This window comes from Podarcis tiliguerta (genome assembly GCF_965153285.1).
Source record: "Podarcis tiliguerta genome assembly, chromosome: 2".
Classification (NCBI taxonomy): domain Eukaryota; kingdom Metazoa; phylum Chordata; class Lepidosauria; order Squamata; family Lacertidae; genus Podarcis; species Podarcis tiliguerta.
In genome coordinates, this window is record NC_139535.1 from 94,073,923 (window position 1) to 94,092,670 (window position 18,748).

The 18,748-nt window shown below is 43.8% G+C and overlaps 1 protein-coding gene across 4 annotated transcripts in view; it reads left to right on the forward strand.

Moving 5' to 3' along the window:
- Positions 1–18,748, forward strand: part of BAIAP2 (BAR/IMD domain containing adaptor protein 2) — a 125,180-nt gene that overhangs the window by 75,975 nt on the left and 30,457 nt on the right. The gene's annotated exons all lie outside the window — the stretch shown is intronic.

Genomic DNA, 18,748 nt, shown 5'->3' on the forward strand with positions numbered 1-18,748 from the left:
GAAAAATTATGTAAAAAGCCCAGAGGTACTTAAGCTTAAAAAGAGTATCAGTTTTTGTTCCCAACACCGAAGTGCTCATTCTCTAGAGAGTAAATGATGAAGAGTAGCCCAATTAAAAGCTTTTTAGTGCTAGATTTAAACATTCTTCAGTGGCCTTATTTCATCAGACTTGCTTCTGTTCCATCATTTCTTCAACCGGGGAAGCGCTGGCCAAGTTTGAATATAGAAAACCCTCTCCTAGAGTTATAGGCAGTATTCTAACACCATGCACGTCTTGTACAGAAGTGTTGGGAATGTTTGTTCATGAAAATGCTTGGCACTGCACAGATAAGAAAATTAAGGCAAGGCTCTTCACAGGCTTTAAAATCTAATCAAATGTAAGCTTGCATCACCCCAAAACTTAGTTATGAAATTGTTTCAGTACCTCCAAATTTATAATAAGATGCATCTAGTTCCACACTTTTATGTCTGAGATTACTCAAATTTACTAAGGTTCAAGAATGTTAATGTGCTTCTGTTACAAAAAACAACTTGGCAGAATATCTGCTGGGTTTTCTTAGCCATGGCTCTACAAAGTGTTTGCTTTGCCAGTTAGAGCAGTAGTCCAAACTGGGGTCCACAATTTCGCAGCCTGCCATAATCTGTTGTCACCTCTGATCCATTGCCCCATGTTTTCTGGCATGTGCAAATATTGTGATGATCTTCAACATTGCGCCCCAGGCTGATAGGACTTCCTTTCCTCTTTCATCAGTGGTCTCTAAAATAGATCTACTTAGTTTGGTTTGCATGTAACATTAAGCCAAACCATGGCTTAGCATGAATGAGACAGTTTTCAGAGAGGAGAGATTGCAGCTGCATTTCTTCTTCTCCAGTCCTTCAGGAGCTGCTCTGCTGTGCTGTGCTCTAAGCTATGGCTTGGTTAACATGTCTTCCTAACTTGGGCTCATGGTTTGTCTTGTTTGAGCTGAAACCTAAGAACTTGATTTTTTTCCACCACAAAGTCATATATTGCAACTACAGTGGTACCTTGGTTTAAGAACAGCTTAGTTTATGAACAACTTGGATTAAGAATGCTGCAAACCCAGAACTAGTTGTTTTGGTTTGTGAACTTTGCCATGGAATAAGAACATATTCCGCCTCCTGTTGAGTGTCTTCCATTTGTAAATTGAGTCCCCCGCTGCTATGGGAAAGCATGCCTTGGTTTCGGAACGCTTTGGTTCAAGAAGGAACTTCCGGAACGGATTAAGTTCATAAACCAAGGTACCACTGTAGTTGTTTCTGCATCCATACCATAAAATCCCCCAATGGATGCCAACTTTGTTTGCTTTATTGTAAGCTATTTGGTGTTAGTAGAGGCAAACCCAGACCAAAACATTGTTTAAATCTATACCAAATAATTAAATATCATCAGGATTATTGAACAATACTTGACTTTTTGTTTTTAAAATCATAACTGTGAAACCTCTGCCAGCATATCCTTGTTCTGCTTTCACATTTATATCAGGTTGAAACTAGTCATACAAGACGTGGCTGATTTCAATGCATAACAATACTGGGTAAGATTCAGAACACCTAATACCTCCTCTACTATTTTCAGATAAAAGTACACTAACTCAGGCATGCGTAACCTGTTGCTCTCCATATGTTTCTGGACTATAAACTCCCATTGTCTCTGGCCATTTGCCATGCTGGCAGGGGCTGATGGGAGTTGTATTCCAACAACATATGGAGCAGTGTTTCTCAACCTGTGGGTCCCCAGATGTTGTTGGACTACAACTCCCATCATTCCTAGCCAGCATGACCAGTGGTCAGGGATGATGGGAGTTATAGTCCAACAATATCTGGGGACCCACAGGTTGAGAACTGCTGAGGGTAACAGATTCCCCACTCTGGTGTGGCTGAAACCGTTCAAGGTTACTAAGCCAGACAACGTTAAATAGCAGCCCCCTGGTTAATAGTTTAAAAGGGCACTATTTGCGGTATACAGGCAACCCCCCCATTTACACAGGGGTCTCACTCCCCTTAAACTCTGTGTGTTTAAGTGAAATTGTTTATATTTGAAACACCATTGAAAAAGCTTGCAAACCTCCTGTTCCTCCTCTGCCCCACCCTGCATTGCCCCTTGGTGTGACTTTTGGACATGATGCACGTGTGTGCAGTCATGCACATATTGAATGCGCCTCAATGGAGTGTTGCCTGTATTAATAAAATACATTTGCAGCAGGTTTTTTTCTGCCTCTTTTTGCTTCCACAATTTGCATACTTGTGGAAGCAGGAGAGATGCTTACCCCTTTAAGTCATCCATGTAGGTCTCTTTCTCTTCCTGGAATGAAGCAAGAGACCCCCTTCTTCCTTTCAGTTCTCTGAAACAGGTAAGGACCTGCGGGGACAAGAGCATCACTCATGGTAAAGGTAAAGGGACGTTAGGTTCAGTTGCGGACAACTCTGGGGTTGCGGCACTCATCTCGCTTTACTGGCCGAGGGAGCCGGCATACAGCTTCCGGGTCATGTGGCCAGCATGACTGAGCTGCTTCTGGCGAAGCCAGAGCAGCGCACAGAAACGCTGTTTACCTTCCCGCCGGAGTGGTACCTGTTTATCTACTTGCACTTTGACGTGCTTTCGAACTGCTAGGTTGGCAGGATCAAGGACCGAGCAACGGGAGCTCACCCCGGTGCGGGGATTCAAACCCCTGACCTTCTGATCAGCGAGCCTAGGGTTTAGACCACAGTGCTACCTGCGTCCCTCCATCGCCCATGTTACAGTAGTGAAAATGACATCCTGAGAGTAGCAACCTGAGCATTTGTGGAATCCCTGCTTACAATGCAGTCTCTGTTTCGTCCATGTGAATTGAGTCACACTCCAGGCAATTGCATTAGTTATGGAGCTGTTAGTATGCACACTATAAAAAAATCCGCAAGAAGGCTTCCCCCGCCCCCCACTTTTAAACATGTGACAGTTTGCTGGAAGACAGTGTGTTTCTGTATCCATATGGTAATAGAAACTTATTTGCTGTTGGGGAAAGAATAAGATACAGCACTGCAAATGTTTAAAGCAGACAGAACCTTTGCTGTTGGGTTTGTTAAGCTGCACAGAAAGAAATTATTTCTTTGTGTGTGGTGGGGGGCGGGGAGCAATGTACTAGTCTTCTTTCCTATGGAGTAATTTGGGGAGGGTGCATGGGACACAGAATATAATTTGTTATTTGTACCCAGCCCATCTGACTGGGTTACCCCAGGGCGCTCTGGGCCGAAAACCTGTCATGGCAGCAGAAATTTGCACAGTATTGGATGTCACCCAGGAAGTTGAAAAGTGGCAAAAGTTATATAGACAAATAGAAATACTGTGTTTCATCTTGCCCAAAACCAGTTGAAACAACCGTTCCCTAATTTGTCAATTGTCTTACTTCTGGAAAATTCCTCTCCACTGCTAGCTTTATGAAGATGGATCCCAGATGCTTTTTCTGTGGAAGGGATGGTGCTTGGTGGCAAAAAATGAAACACACACGTTGTCAACAAATGGAGTACTTTGGGGGCTTCAGTTTTTGTTTTTGTTTTTTTACAATACTGTGCATGCGTGGCACTTCAGACAGTAGTGGGATGGCTTCTGTTTTGTCATTCCTGACAATGGGTCAGCTACCTTGTGGAAGAAAAGGACTTAATTCGGAGAAATGCTAAATCTATCTATCTATATATATATTGGAATTTGCACATGTTTTATATTTGACAAGCTGCAGCTAGTACAAATTTCTATCAATGTATGAACAAAATGTTCCATGCAGGGAGAACCTGATTTGTCTCTCACTTTGCAAATTAGCCATTGGTTAAAAGGAGCTGAGCAAAGGAAGATGAGAGGAGTAGGTGGGGATGGTCAATGAGGTGGGGAATAGTTTGCTGCAAATTAGCAAAACAAGGAGAGGGACAGGCTTTCTCCTAAGGGGTGTAAAACACTGGGGAAAGGGATGGAGGGGTTGGTATAGGTATCTATTTTAAGCAGACGCACCTGTAGTTAAAAAGCAGGAGAGCTGGAATGTGTGATGTTAAGAGTGTGACACTCAAATTGCATTATGCCCTCCACTCTTTGTTGTATGCGATGCCAATGGAAGGGATTATCAAAACTGAGTAGTAGTGGCATCCACCATTTCCCTTTCTATTTCTGTCACCTGTGATTAGAGACTTTAATCACAGCGATGAGGGGCAGGTTTTGTGTCTGTGGGACTGGACACAGTGTAGTACTTCTGAAATAAGATGATGTGTCTTTTATTTTTTAAAAAAATGTCTATTCTGACTGATTACCCAAGGAAACTCAATGGAGCCAACAAATCACTAATGTTATAAAACAGGTAAAAATCCTCAAATTAAAGCTAATTCCGCAATAAAAAATGAACATAAGACTAAAAACAAATTTAACAATTCCAAATCAGCCATCGAATGAACACGAAGCTAAGTTAGTAAATAATTCATTAGCTGAAGGCCTTACCCAAAAAAAGCGCCACATCTTCATTAGCCGCACAAGGCAAGATTATGATGGGGCTGAACAGACCATGCTTGGCAAAGCATTGCACAGTGGGCTCCACAGTAGAGAAAGCCCCTAAGCCTAGCTGACATCAGCTTCATCTCATGAGATTGAGGGACCTGGAGCAGGGATCTTGAAGCAATCGGGGAGGAAACTATGAAGGCGGCTGCTATTAAGGTAAACAGGTCCCAAGCTATTATTTGCTTTGAAGGTTAACACCACTTCCTTGAAATTCAGCTCAGAAGCCCGCTCTCATTGGCAACTAGTGCAAATTCCACAAAACTGATGTGATGGATTCAAACCGGCACCCTAGCTGCTCTGCAAAGTTTCAGAGCTTTTTCCAAGTGCGGCTCCACATAAAGCATGTTGCAGTATTCCAATGTGAAGGTTGCTAAGGCACAAATGACACTGGCAAGTCTGTCTTTGTCAGGAAGGGACCACAGCTGATGCAGCAGCTAAAGCTGGTACATATGGAATCTGTGGGAGGAATTCAACATAGCGCTATGGCAAATGCTCCATCAGCATGAGCTTTTCAGCTTGCCAGGCGGAATAATCCCTCCTTCTCTTCCCACACACACTGTTCCGGGGGTTCTCCACCCCCCCCAAGACTATTTCTAGGGATATGCAGAGGGAGAAGAGGGGAAAGCCCCATTGCACAAACTTACTTTGACAAACCTTCATTAGGCATTACAAGTATGGGCTATCATAAAACATCCATATATAAAATTTTAAAATATATAGAAATAAACAGCCATGTAAAATAGATAATGATGGGGATTTTCATTGGGATTTCTTCCTGCTAAATAGTGCCATTCACCACTCTATAAGAGACACTATTGACAAAAACTCAGCCACCCTTGCAATTGCTTCCAGATTAATGTCAGACAGATAAGATCTGATATTTTCATTGAGCTGTAATGTTAGACTACCCAAAAAAGGGGGTAGCACGCGTTTGCTTAGCTGGTTGTACAATGGACAGTAGAAAAGAATATGTTCTACAGTGTTCGGCACATTCAAAGAACATCCCCAATGTCTATCATTTCTGGGGATGTTTAAATATCTGCCCTTGACAAAAGCTGAGGGGAAAACGTTCATTTGGACTAATGTAAAGGCCCTCATTGGACTGGAATTATTAATTTTAAGATATAAATGACCCTGTTATCTGTTGTATTTAAACCATAGAACTTGGGAAAGCAAATTTTTATTTACAGCTGACTCGATGTTTTGTTTTTCAGTGTCCCTTAATCTGGTTTGAACATTGCGATAAATAAATTGCTCCCTTGAATTATACAAGAGTTCCAAGTCAATACCAATAGATCTGATTTTGCTATGTAAAAGTTGGAACCCTCTGGATTTATAAGAGTCCTTAAGTAAGTCAGAGAGCAAACTCGAAGGTTGGCAACAAGAATGGCAACACAACCAGTATTTTATAGTGCTAGCCCACACCCAGTATTCCATCGTATGTATACCTGGTTCTGCACACATCTTGCCATACTCGATTGGGTACCATTGCACTAATGTAAGTCTTCATGTGGACTTCTGCCAGTGGAGCTGGTTAGCTGAATTCTGTCCATTCCATATACAAAAGTGGCGCCTTCCCCTATTATCAAGATTATAATCCTGTTTCAAAAATAAATGAGTAGTGTTATTATCCAATATCTGGTTGGTTTAAGGTATTAGGGTAACCACTGTGAACTCTTACCCCAGCTGTAAACATGCCCAAGCAATCACTTGCAATTGTTTGATGGGGTTTCTGATGCATCAGATGGCTTTCATTTTAGGGAGATGGTGAAATGTTGGACATATCAGAAAACCTTAGATAGAAGAACCTGAAAACATGCATAATAATCACAGGAGAAAGCTCATTTTCTTAGCTATAATGATAGGAGAACTACCAGTCTTGGCTCATCTTATTCATGCTTTCAAAAGCTGATTATGAAAGGCTCAATCTTGAAAGGCCTTTTTCTTTTTCTTTTATTAGATTACTTTTAGCTGCCTGACCTCTATTTACTGTTTGTATCCAGATACATGATGGGAAAAGATATGGCTGACCATACTTGGTCAAGCCAATAATGCAAATCTCGGCCAGTAGCTCATCCCTCCTTTTTGCCAGTATTGGATGGGCTGCAGAAAGTGCATATTTCATAGGGAAATGAAGGGTTGGTGGGATTAATTCCTTTTCCATCTGTTTCCTTTTTGGCTTCCAGCACCCTGAGCATGCTAGCTGTTCCTGACATCCATTGTTGTACATACCCTAGCAAACTTTTCCTAAGTACACATGAAATAGTTTCTGCAAACATGTGTTGAATAAAGCTCTGTTAAAGACCCTCTCTTCAAAATCTTCCTCGGTCTAAAGCCATGGTCATTGCAAAAAGATCCATGGAGATTCTAATTATAGGTGTCATTCAATAGTACTTTTTGCTCACACAATTTAAGCTACCTTATATAATAATAATAATAATAATAATAATAATAATCATAATCATAATCATAATAATAATTTATTTGTACCCTGCCCAGCCACTCTGGGCGGCTTCCAACAAAGCTTAAAAATACATGAAAAATATGGCGAGACACCATCTCTTCTTACCGATTTATAATTTCCCAGTTATGCTTTTTGGGGGCGGATACTGCCCAGAGTTTTTGAGCTTTCTTTGGGAAGGGGTCACCGCCGCCAATCGCTCTACAGGCTGCCCGCCAAAGCAAATTGCCGCTGCCAATCTCCTGCTGGCTGCTGCCACCAATCGCCCGTCTCCCCTCTGCTATCTGTGTATAAGACGACCCACAATTTTTGCCTGTTATTTTTGCCAATCTCACCTGCAATCCCACACAATTACAGGGGAAAGAGAGTGGGACAGGAAATGCAGGTAGGTGTCTGCGGTGAACAGATAGGTTAAGCACTATATTGAGAGACCAAGACTGACAGCGACTGATCAGTCAAGGAACTAGTTCAGAAATGAGAGGCAGCAAGGTTAGGAGAAATCGAAGTCAGTGGTGTGGGATTGCATGTGAGATTGTCATCCAGGAAGTGAGGAGGGTCCTGTTGTATGTGCCATGTGCATGTGGATGGTGGGGTCTCCTCCTCTTGCCTCTTTCAACTCCCTTGTAGTTTCATTGCGAGCTGATAGTCGGGAATAATTGTTAGTGGCAGCAACTGATGAAGTGCAGAGTAGACTTTGATGTCATTCACAAACCGTTTGGTGCTCTGAGTAGCAAGTCTGTTTTAAGTAATGATAGTGAAAGACACACATCTGTCAGCCTGCCAAGTGCTTGAATCAGCTGTGTTTTATTTTAACAGTGGCATATCATGTTGCCTTTCAGTCATCTCTTCCTCCACCCATTGCATTGCACAGAGTAGATCTCTCCACAATTTTCATGATAGTGGTGCTTGCATGCGTATATATAACAGCACACACAGCCCATACCTGCTGTTTAGTAGCTTCCTGCATGTTGGTGTTTTCCTTATGCTGTCCTATCTGCTCTCGAACCTTCTAAATTTGAAGTGGGCTTACAATGTATTTATTTTAAGAACCAATTGTCTTCAAAGTGTGTGATTATTGTGATAACCCAATAGCCATGCTCAAGAGGGTTTCGTTTTAGTTTCGTTTTAGTTTTGTGATCCCATCCCCCAAGAATATGATACATTGCATGGATTGCCAGATCACCTTCTAGGGTTTTATCCATTTTGTAGAATTACTGAGTGATTAAAACTAACAGAATTTCTCTGGAGAGATTATCGCATAGCACATTCCGTGCTGGCAGTGGGTGGTTCTTGCACGGCCCCTCTTAGGGGGCTGAGTGTAATATTTACTTTCAAAATAATAAAAAATAAGACCTTTTTTAAACTTCATGGATTATGTGAGCTGGGTTGTGTTGTGGGTTTACCTACGTCTGCTTCTGTTGCTCATGAGGAAGGAACTGGAAAGAACTATATAAAATAGTAAGACCCTACAGATACACCCCACAGGCACAGAAAATCTTGCCCCCCCACCCTATCCTGTAGTTTTGAGACTTCACGGCGCTGTGCTCAGACCTGTCTTCAGTACATTAAATGCTAGAAACGTGAATTCTGCACTCAGTATTCATTTCTGCCTAATTATGTCCCTAGTTTATGCACCTTCCTTCCACATTCAACATTGACCCCGCTCTGTGGTTCATAGCTTTTGAAACTATGTACATGCTTCAGTTTTTACTTCCCTCCCATTTTTGTTCTTTACTTCTGATGGTTCCATATTGGAAATTATTGTTTTGACTTCCAGAGTGAAACTAGATTTTCTTTGCTTGCTGGTAATTATGAGAGCGGTGCAGATGTAATACTCTTAATCCAATAACCAAGGTTCAAGTTTGGGATCAGGTTGTAGAGCTGCGCTTCCCTCTCAGCTATCCCCATCCTCCTAATTCACAAAAAAACTTTACCTTGCTGTCCTTTAAATGTGGTTAAGTAAGGGTTGCATTGGCACCAGCTGACATAACACCGGACAGTTGAGCAAATCTGGTTAAGAGCAAGTTCTGGTTAGTGCTGAGGCTGGTGAGGGAAATTCACACACAGGAGGGAATGACTTGGGCTGGGGCAGAGAGAGAGAGAGTGTGGTTCTGTAGCCTAGTTCCAATAACAATTCCTTTATTATAATAAAATGAAATGTTCCCAAATAGTGAGCAAGTTTCTGAGTTTTTAATCAGGCTGGATACTACAAAAAGCAGTGTAGCAGGGAGGGGGGTTAAACAAAATCAAAAAGAGACAACAAATTGCCTTTGTTTATGGCCATAAGATATATTTGCATTCAATGTTTCCAGTCCCAAAGATGGACTTGTTCTCAGTAGGATGACTGCAGACTTGACTGGATTAGTCTTTGCTGTGTGCTTCAGGTCCCAGCTACGCCTAGGATTTTAGAATGAAAAAAGTGATCTCTGATCCCCATTTTTGGAAGCAGAAAATCCAGCAGTTACCCAGACCTGTCTTATTTTAAGGACCCAACACCATTTCACCTGCTTGGGGTGTGGTGGCTGACAAATCTTTATAAGGTTCCCACCAGAGTGTTTGTCGCTTTGCAACAAACCTGTGCAGTAGGACACGTCAGGAGGTTGGCAGTTGGCTTGAAACTGTCCAGTGAGCTTCATTAACTAAGCAGACTCTAGCTGCTATACCATGCTTTTACTGTGGATATATTCTCAGGTTAAGCCACAGAGCCTAGGACTTGCCGATTAGAAGGTCAGCGGTTCGAATCCCCGCGACGGGGTGAGCTCCCTTTGCTCGGTCCCTGCTCCTGCTAACCTAGCAGTTTGAAAGCACGTCAAAGTGCCAGTAGATAAATAGGTACCGCTCCAGTGGGAAGGTAAACAGTGTTTCCGTGCGCTGCTCTGGTTCGCCAGAAGCGGCTTAGTCATGCTGGCCACATAACCCGGAAGCTGTACACCAGCTCCCTCGGCCAATAAAGCAAGATGAGCGCCGCAACCCCAAAGTCGGCCACGACTGGACCCTTTACCTTTATATTCTCAGGCATGCTAAATATAAACACCCTATCATCACTAATGGGAGTAAAACTAGAACGTTTTAGGTGGGGTGGGGAGAATAGCAACCATTTTGTAATTATCATGTGCATGTGATAGATTTCAAAGAAGAGGAATGTGCATTCTCCTACGTCAAACCACACACACACACACACACAGCACATTTGTAGCTACTGTAAATAATTCACAGTAAAGTAATAACAATGTAGTTATGGGGCTTTTCCATTTACATAGGCATTCCCTTACTGATCAAGAGAACAATAATTGGGGCATGGCACATTATTTCCCTGGAGTTGGAGGCAATGTGTTTTCCACTCCCGAAACAGGAAGCACATTCATCTCTCAGCTGGATCACCTCAGTGATATTTATGTGACCATAGATGCCAGTCAGGAATTCAGCAAGTCTGTATTTCCCTTGCTTTCTTTTTGAGTGCTAATTTAGTTCCTTCCTTTCTGAGAACTCTTATTTTTTTCTTTTTCTTTTTACGTTTCCACGGCACTGTGGCACATGGCATAGAGATAGCCAGTCACAAGTTAGTTACATAAACAAGTTGCATCATGCTGCTAAACATGTGAGCAACAAATGGCAAACTTGAGTCCACACAAGGGATAAAATAATTTTTCCTCTATATAATTAAATTGGAGTTGGGGGGAGAGAATGGTTGCGGCAAAAGATAAACATAAGTTGAATATGAACCTTGTGAGGATTTTTTTCCTTGCTAAATTTAGACGCTCAGCCTTGAATAATGCTTTCAAAATGGAGTTCCTGTGCCTGGAAGACTTAGGCCTTTGCTGCACATGAAAATGCTCTAAATACTTAGGTAACTGCTTACCTTTTTGCTGCTCCGTGGATCCCCAGTTCGTGGAAGGAAAATTGTGCACAAAAGCTTCATCGCTAACTCTTCCCCTTAAAGGGCAGGAACTTCACCAGAGCTGTAGCTGCAACCAGCTGTTTATGAGAGGTCAGGTCACCATTGACTATGGGTTGCTGATGATGAGGAAACCCCAAAGGGAAAGCCCTTGGGATATCTCATTTGGGGTAGAGTGAGGGCATTCCCCTTCAATATTTTGATTTTGGATAGGATTGCTTCTAAGTGAGGCATCGGAGCAGCAGGGCAGTGTTTGTGTGTTTGTGTGTGCAGGGATGTAGCCAGGATTTTTGTTGGAGTGGCATGTCTTTTGTTAGGGGGGGTGGGACAGAACCTCAGTTAGCTACATTTTTATTGATTTGGGGGGGGCAGCTGCCCCCCTGCTACACACGTGTGTGTCTCTCTGTGTGTGTAAATGTAAGTTAACCTGGCTGCCAAGTGAGACTGGAATGCTGTGGAGGTGCATCTGTGGTAAAAAGCGCGAATGTAGCTCATGAACTGAAATGTGTGTTTCGTGGGTATTTTGCGACTTTGCTATTTCATAGTTTTGATTGATGTGTTGATACGGCGCTGTTCACAGCTTTTGGGGGCCTTTGAGTCCAAAACTGTTATATAAATGAAGAGCAAGACTTTGTTTTAACAGATGAGCGAAGGGTTAAAGCTGTATGAAAAATTTATATTGGGGGCGGGGGGGGTTAGAGACTCTGCTTTAGAGCAGCCCATTGCTGAGGTAGAGATAATGGCTTTTACTTTGCTTGATAGCTATGCAAACAGCACCATTCTTCCCCCTCCTTTTTATTCTCACTCCCCCCCCCCTTCCACTCCCACACACATGCAGAACAATGGAGGCTGCTTACAATGCAACAGGCCCCTCAGGATAAGCAGAGCAGCTTCTCATGAGTGATTAGTCACCGGCTTCATGAGATAACCCCTTTCCTGCTCTCTCCCAAGATTCAGGGTGTCCTATTTTATTTCATTCTATTTTTTTCCATTTTTGCTGATATCTAAATTATACTCCTTGTTCTCCAGCCTTTTGCTATCTCCAAAGTTCATTCCTGTTTTTGCTAGGGGGTAGGCTCAGGTTTGTACAATACAGTCGTACCTCGGATCCCGAACGTCTTGCAAGTTGAACGCCTTGGGTTCCGAATGCCGCAAACCCGGAAGTGACTGTTCCAGTTTGCAAACGTTCTTTGAAACCCCAACATCCGATGGGGCTTCCAATTGGCTGCAGGACCTTCCTGCACCCAATCAGAAGCCGCACTTTGGTTTCCGAATGTTTCGGAAGTCAAACGGACTTCTGGAACGGATTCTGTTCGACTTCCAAGGTATTAGCTCAGAGAGACTAGTCTGCTTATCTATGTAAATGAAGAAATGGGTGTGCTTTAAAACCAAACAAACAAGCTATCAGCATGCCCCATTAATTTCAGCAGAAGGTTCTTCCAAGTCAGTGTGCTTAGGATCACAGCCTTACTGAAAAGACACCACTGACATAGCTAATTGGAGGAAGCCTTTGCTCTGGATGAATTTTTAAGCAGGAGCCTTGTCCTGGACTCAGAGGGATGTGAATTTATAAATGGTCACATTTTCCAACCTAGAAATAACAAATTTGAGTTCTCAGGAAGGTGCTGGACTGAAGTCTGTGGAAGCAGTGTTTCAGTGTTGTTGTTGTTGTTGTTGCTGCTGCTTGTCTGTTTAGAAATAACATTGTTCCTTTTAGGCAAGTTTAATCCAGTTAGCAAATGAAACAATTAAGGGACAGTGCTCTCAGCCGTTGCATATTAAATAACTACATATGCATTGGTACGAGTGGTTAGTGTATTTTACGTGGATCTCCCCCCTGCCCAACATTAATAAACCCTGTAGCAGCAGCCAGCCACCTTATGAAACGGATGCATGAAGCAGGGGCATAGCTAGCTGCTCTGGCACCCAGAGCGGTGGGGGCGGGGCAATCTGCCCATGGGGACACGGTGCTGGTCCATGCACAGAGTCCGCCTGGTGGATGCAAGCCCTACGCTGCCATTTCAGACAGCGCAGGGCCCCGAGCCACCACATCACTCCCAGGAGAGATGCATGGCTCGGGCACGCTGCAGACCAGGCTCCGCAGTAAGTGCCGCCCCCGCAGTGTTCCATTTTGTCACACACACCCCTCAAGGATGACACCTGCACCCTGCACCCCCCTTCCTATGCCCCTGGCATGAAGAGAGACATGTAAGGGGTCCTTGCCAGTACATTTCCCTGTTGACTGGTGGGCCCAGTCACTTGGACCCATGTTGCTACGTGGGAGAAGAACTGGTCACTATTCATATCCTGGGCTGGCTTTAGGCTTTTGGAGACAGACAGGGAGAATAGAGTCATTCCTGCCCCCAAATCCCACCTTTAGTCTCCTGCGGTTTGTTGCACAGCCCTATGGCTGTATGTGTCTTACCCTGCATGTGGTGGCAAGACAGAAGCAGCATGCTGTTGACGACTAGGCCGGGGCCCTGGCCGAAGTGAACGCAAAGGCTGTTCTATTTTCATGGTCCAGCCAAATTGGAAGTGCCATGTGCTCCCTTCCTTTCTCTTATGTGGCACCACCCTCTCTTAGGTGAGAAGCATGCCCTGTCCTACTTGGGGCAAGTGCATGGTCTTAAATGATTGTGGGCCTGGGTAAGCTGCAAGTGCTGGACATGCTGCCTTCAGCAGCTGGCCAAGGAACCATACAGGATGTTACCACGAGATTGAAGAGATTGAACACCCCACCAGCAAGACTCTGATAGGTCACAATAATCAATATCTGGGAATTTTCACAGTAACCTCTTCAAGAAAATAATGGCTTCAGAGATGTTTTTAGTGGGTTGACCTAGGCAGCTGGGCGTGGACGGTTTTCTTTTCTGTTTAGGGCAGCTTTGCCCCCATTCCTCCCATGCTCCAAAGCTTCCATAGGAAATTGTGGATAATGTTTCTCCCAGTGTGTGTGTGTGTGCGCGCGAGTGTGTCTGTCGTGTCTGTCTGTCTGTCTGTGTCTGTCTTGGCTTGTCAACAGCCATATATCATCTCGGAGCAAATTTCCGAAACAGAACAATTTTTTCTTGTGGTTAGTCTCAGTGAGCACAGATGTAAATGACTCCCCATGTGTCGCTTTTGTGTCTCTTGGGAATTTCAGTTTGACATGGCTGGGGTGTGGGGGACTGCTGAAGACAAGCTGAAGGAACAAGCAGCATCTCCTAGTAGGCTCTGCAGTGGCTGCTTATTAGTGCAGAACTCGAAATGAAATTCATTTTTAATGGTCCTTAATGTGGTAAAGAAATGTTTCCAATACTGTGGAATTCAGGAATTCCTGCTTCTCTTTCCAAACCATGACATTCTTCATGGGATGGATATTCTGCTTCCTGATCCTAACTTTAAACATAGACATAAGCTCTGTCTCTGCAGGACAGATGTGTGTTCTTCACAGTACAACAATGAAGACAAGAGAGTAGAACGCGTTGGGGTACCTGTGGCCTTCCAGATATTGTTGGCTCCAGCTCCCATCATCCCTGACCATTGCCCCTGCAGGTTGAGGCTAATGAGAGTTGGAGTCCCAACATCTGGAGATGTTCCCCATCCCTGTAGTGTAAAGGAAGTTGGGTGACTGGTGAGGAACAGGCAAGCTCTTCCATAGGAAACAAATTAGAATGTCTCCCCCCTGCCCAGTCTCCCCCCCCCCTATTCTTTCTGGCAACAGCTGTGGGTGTTATGCAGTATTCCCCAAACTTAGGCCTCCAGCTGTTTTTGAACTACAACTCCCATCACCCATAGCTAGCTGGACCAGTAGTCAGGAATGATGGGGATTGTAGTCCAAAAACAGCTGGAGACCCAAGTTTGGGAAACACTGGTGTAATGATTCCATACACGAGGGGTTGTTTTTTTTGGGGGGGGGAGTGGATAGACAAAAGGAGGTGGTACTTTACACAGTATGTAATTCAATTTATGCCTTGTGATGACCACTAGCTTGGATGACTTTAAAAGGGAAATTGGGAAAATGTTTAGAGGATGTTGGTCATGATGGTAGTATGGAACCTCTAAGCACAAGTCTTGGTCACTTAAGGCCAGTCACTGAGAGGCAAAAATGGATAATGGTCCTTGAGTTGGTCCTTGAGTTGAGTTCTGCTTATAGGCTTCTCAGGCCTATAAGCAGAACTCAACAGGTTGTTGGACAAGGCATGCCTGTGGTCTAATCTAGTACGACTGTGCTTACGCAGTTAGGTTGGCGCTGTTCTTTCTTTTCTTTGATTTGTTAAACTAAGGTTAGAGAAATTCTGCCTGAGGAGCTGACAACTGTTTCTCTCTAAGGAGTCAAAATTTACAGTCCACCCAGATAGCCCACGTGGGCTGTGCTAGGTTTGGAACAATGGGTAATATAACAATATTTCTATAGTGCACATCAAAATTGAAAGCACGTGAAGCATGGAACTGAAAGCCTTCCCGCCTCACACATCTCTCTCTTGGCACTTTGCAAGTGCTCCAGCATATCAAGACATAACAGCTGCTGGGCTGTCTCAAAGTTGCTTCGTTCCTTGATCTTTTCTGCCCCATCTCAAAAGGAATTGACACCTGGAGTCCTTCCACCCTGTGGAATATGCCCCTAGGATTTCTGATGTAGCACAATTGGGTGGCCACGCTGGTTTTTTCCTATCTAGCTTTTCAATCGTTCCTTGCACAATCGTTTCCTGACACCTTGTTCCCTCAAGAGAACAGCTCTGGAAAGAATAATGGTTTAACACAAATACTGTCGACACAGCTGGGAGCAGCGCTGGTATTGTAGGTGGCTGCTTTTCATGCACTCTCTTGTTGCCACCTGTAGATACCCCTGACAGCTGTGAGTTGCTCCATTATCAAAGAGATAGGGGGTGTTTGTGGCTTAGGTGATGAACCGCCAGTTGCTTCACTTCCAGAACAAAGATGCTAGTATTGAAGGAGAGCAATAAGGCCTATACTCTTTTAAGAGTCTTAATAAATTTATCTTTTCTTGCAACCAGGTAATACTGCATTTAGCCTTTTTTTCCAAGCTTATGCATGATAACAAACCAGCTGGGTCTTGGTTCAATTAGGCACATGCACAGAAAAATAACTTAAAAGTTGAGAGCAACAAGAAACAAATTACAAACAGGGGCACTGATTCCTGCGAAGGGTCTGCTTCTAGGAAGCTGTTTCCAGAGACACTGGATGTAGGTAACATATTTTTCGCTCTATAGGACGCACCGGACCACAAGACGCAACTAGTTTTTAGAGGGGGAAATCAAGAAAAAAATTTATTTCCCCCCCAGCCCCAAAGTGCAGCGCAGCCTGTCCGCTTCTCCCAGAGCTTCTTGGAGCTGCAGGGTAAGCCCAGGTCCCCCCCGCCAGCCCCAAAGAGCAAAGAAGCCCAGACAGTGAGCGGGATCCATCCTGCGGGCTTTTCTACAAGGAGGGAGAAGGGACTGACTGGCCATGTCAGTCCCTTCTCCCTCCTGGGGAAAAGTCTGCAAGAGCCACGCGAAGCTTGTGTATGGCTCTTGTGGGCTTTTCCTGCCTGCCTCCCCCCCCTGCATTCTCTCCATAGGACGCACAGACTTTCCCCCTTAGTTTTTAAGAGGAAAAAAGTGTGTCCTATGGAGCAAAAAATACGGTAGTTGCTTTGGCTAGTTCACAGCCAGGGTAAAGGACTTGGGAGTCCCATATATTTCAGTGGGAGAGACTAAACTTAACTCTCCCATTGAAATAAATGGAATTCCAAAATGCTTCACATTGGCTGGATTGGAAACTTGCCCATTAAGATGATAAATGCTTGTGCATAAATCTTATTTTGGATACTAATAGCTGGGCCTTGGTGAATGCCCTATAATGTTGAAACAAATTTGCCGGTAAGTAAGCAAAATTAAGATGACACTTGCCAATTTAGTTCTTCACAGAATACGTAACCTTTTATTCTGCCCTTTTTTTTCCTGGCACAGTGAGTGATAAAGACAGTTTGCAGAGACATTTGGCAGAAACATGAATGTGTGCACAAAATATTTAAACAATTTATATACCACTTAACTACAAGAATCTCTTAAGTGGTTTACAAGGATCCAAAACAGAAAGCAAATAAATAAAATAAAATCAGTTAAAACTATAAAACCAAACTACAATTGAAATACCTTTTAGAATAACATTTTTTAAAGCCTTCAGTGGGTGTTGAAAATTAAATAGGGAAGGGGCCCATCTGACCTCATCTGGAACACAGGACTGCAAATCAGAAGCCTTAAGTAAATTTACTCAAGGCTATGTCTGGAATCTGTAGCATTGCAGGGAAATTAAACTCCAGGTTTATCTTTTGCATAAAGACAAATGCTTCTATATGTGAAGACAAATGCTTGCAAAAAGCATCTCCCACCCAAAGACTGGGTGGAACTGCATTCTGCAAAACAAGCTTGGGCTGGCATGATAAGGCAGACAGAAGACAGTAAACCCATTCATTGCCAGCTCAGAATGGAATCCACCTTTTTGCAGGGAACAGCAGAGGTGTCAGTCTTGAGCGATTTTGAAGCAAGTCTGAGACTGCATTTTGCGGTGTGTGTCTTTCAGAAGAGGCAAGTCTGGAGCTGTTTCTTTCTTTTTAAGCCACATGCTTGGTTGCTTGCATCCATGTGCAGAAATTGGCTGTCATCCAGTTCATGAAATATGAGTTGATGGATCATAAGGAGTTTTAATCTACTACATGCCTTGATTAAATATGCATGCATTTATTGCATGTGAATAAAAGAAAGAAAGAGAAACAGTTCTGGAGAGAGAAGCATGCTTCTCTTTTTGTTTTAGATCATCCATGCTTGTATAACAGGCTTCATTCTAGGAAAGGCATAGCTGCTGCTTTTTTTTGCCAGGGGGCAGTGCTGGTCTGCAACAGGAGCCTGCCTGAAGGTGCGTTGTTGTTGTTGTGGCTGTTGTTGCTGTTGTTAAGTGCTTTTCTCTTTCAAAATTTTGCTGCCTGGTTAATTGTGGACACCTTTTTAATGGATCAGAAAGGTTTTACATGCAGCCCTATTGGAAAGAGGTGCTGCAGAACAAAGGGTTCTTGAAATCAGAGGAGAGCATCAGCTTTGCGCACAAAAGGTCCCAGGTTCGGTCACTGGCATCTCCAGTCAGGCAGGGCTGGGAACAACTCCCTGCATGAGACCTAAGGTGGATGGACCCAGTGGTCTGTCCTTGGTATAAGGCAGTTTCCCATGTTCCTAAAGAAGGCGGCTAGGTAGCTTTTGCAGCATTAATTAACAGCACAGGCTGTCAGGCAAGGGTTGCTTAGCTTGCATCCCTTACGCAATGAAATATGGCTTACATGCACCTGTGCAGAAGTTTCACACTGAATTCAAGAGATGGCAGTAGCTGCAGCCCTGTGCAGAACATGAACTTAGAGGAGTGTCTCATTGCCACTGCAGTTAGAGAGCGCAAAGCAGCACACAACTCGTGGCAACGAGTGTCCAGTCTGCATAGGTGGGAATAATTCATACTTCCCCAATAATTAAAAAGAAGCACTTCCAAACTTTTGAGCTGCTCAGAATGAACGCCAGGTGCAGGAGGACTGTAGCTGGGAAGAGGGAGTAGCCTGGATTTTGTAGAGACTCAAATGCAGATTTCTAGCAGCTGATGGCCTGAGGTTGAGGGACTTGGTGGATGACTTTTCGTGTGGGTGTACGGAGACCAGGCGTAAGTGGGTATTGTTTGACACGGCGGATAGAAGTTTGGAAAGGGAACAGTGGGCTCTGTGGGAGTGTGTCAGGCAGTCATTTGTTCTGCCTTCCCACAGGAGGGGGGTGGGTCTGTGGGCTGTTAAGTACAAGCAAGGAAAGGTACATATTCATTGCTCATGCTTTCTCCGCCCCCC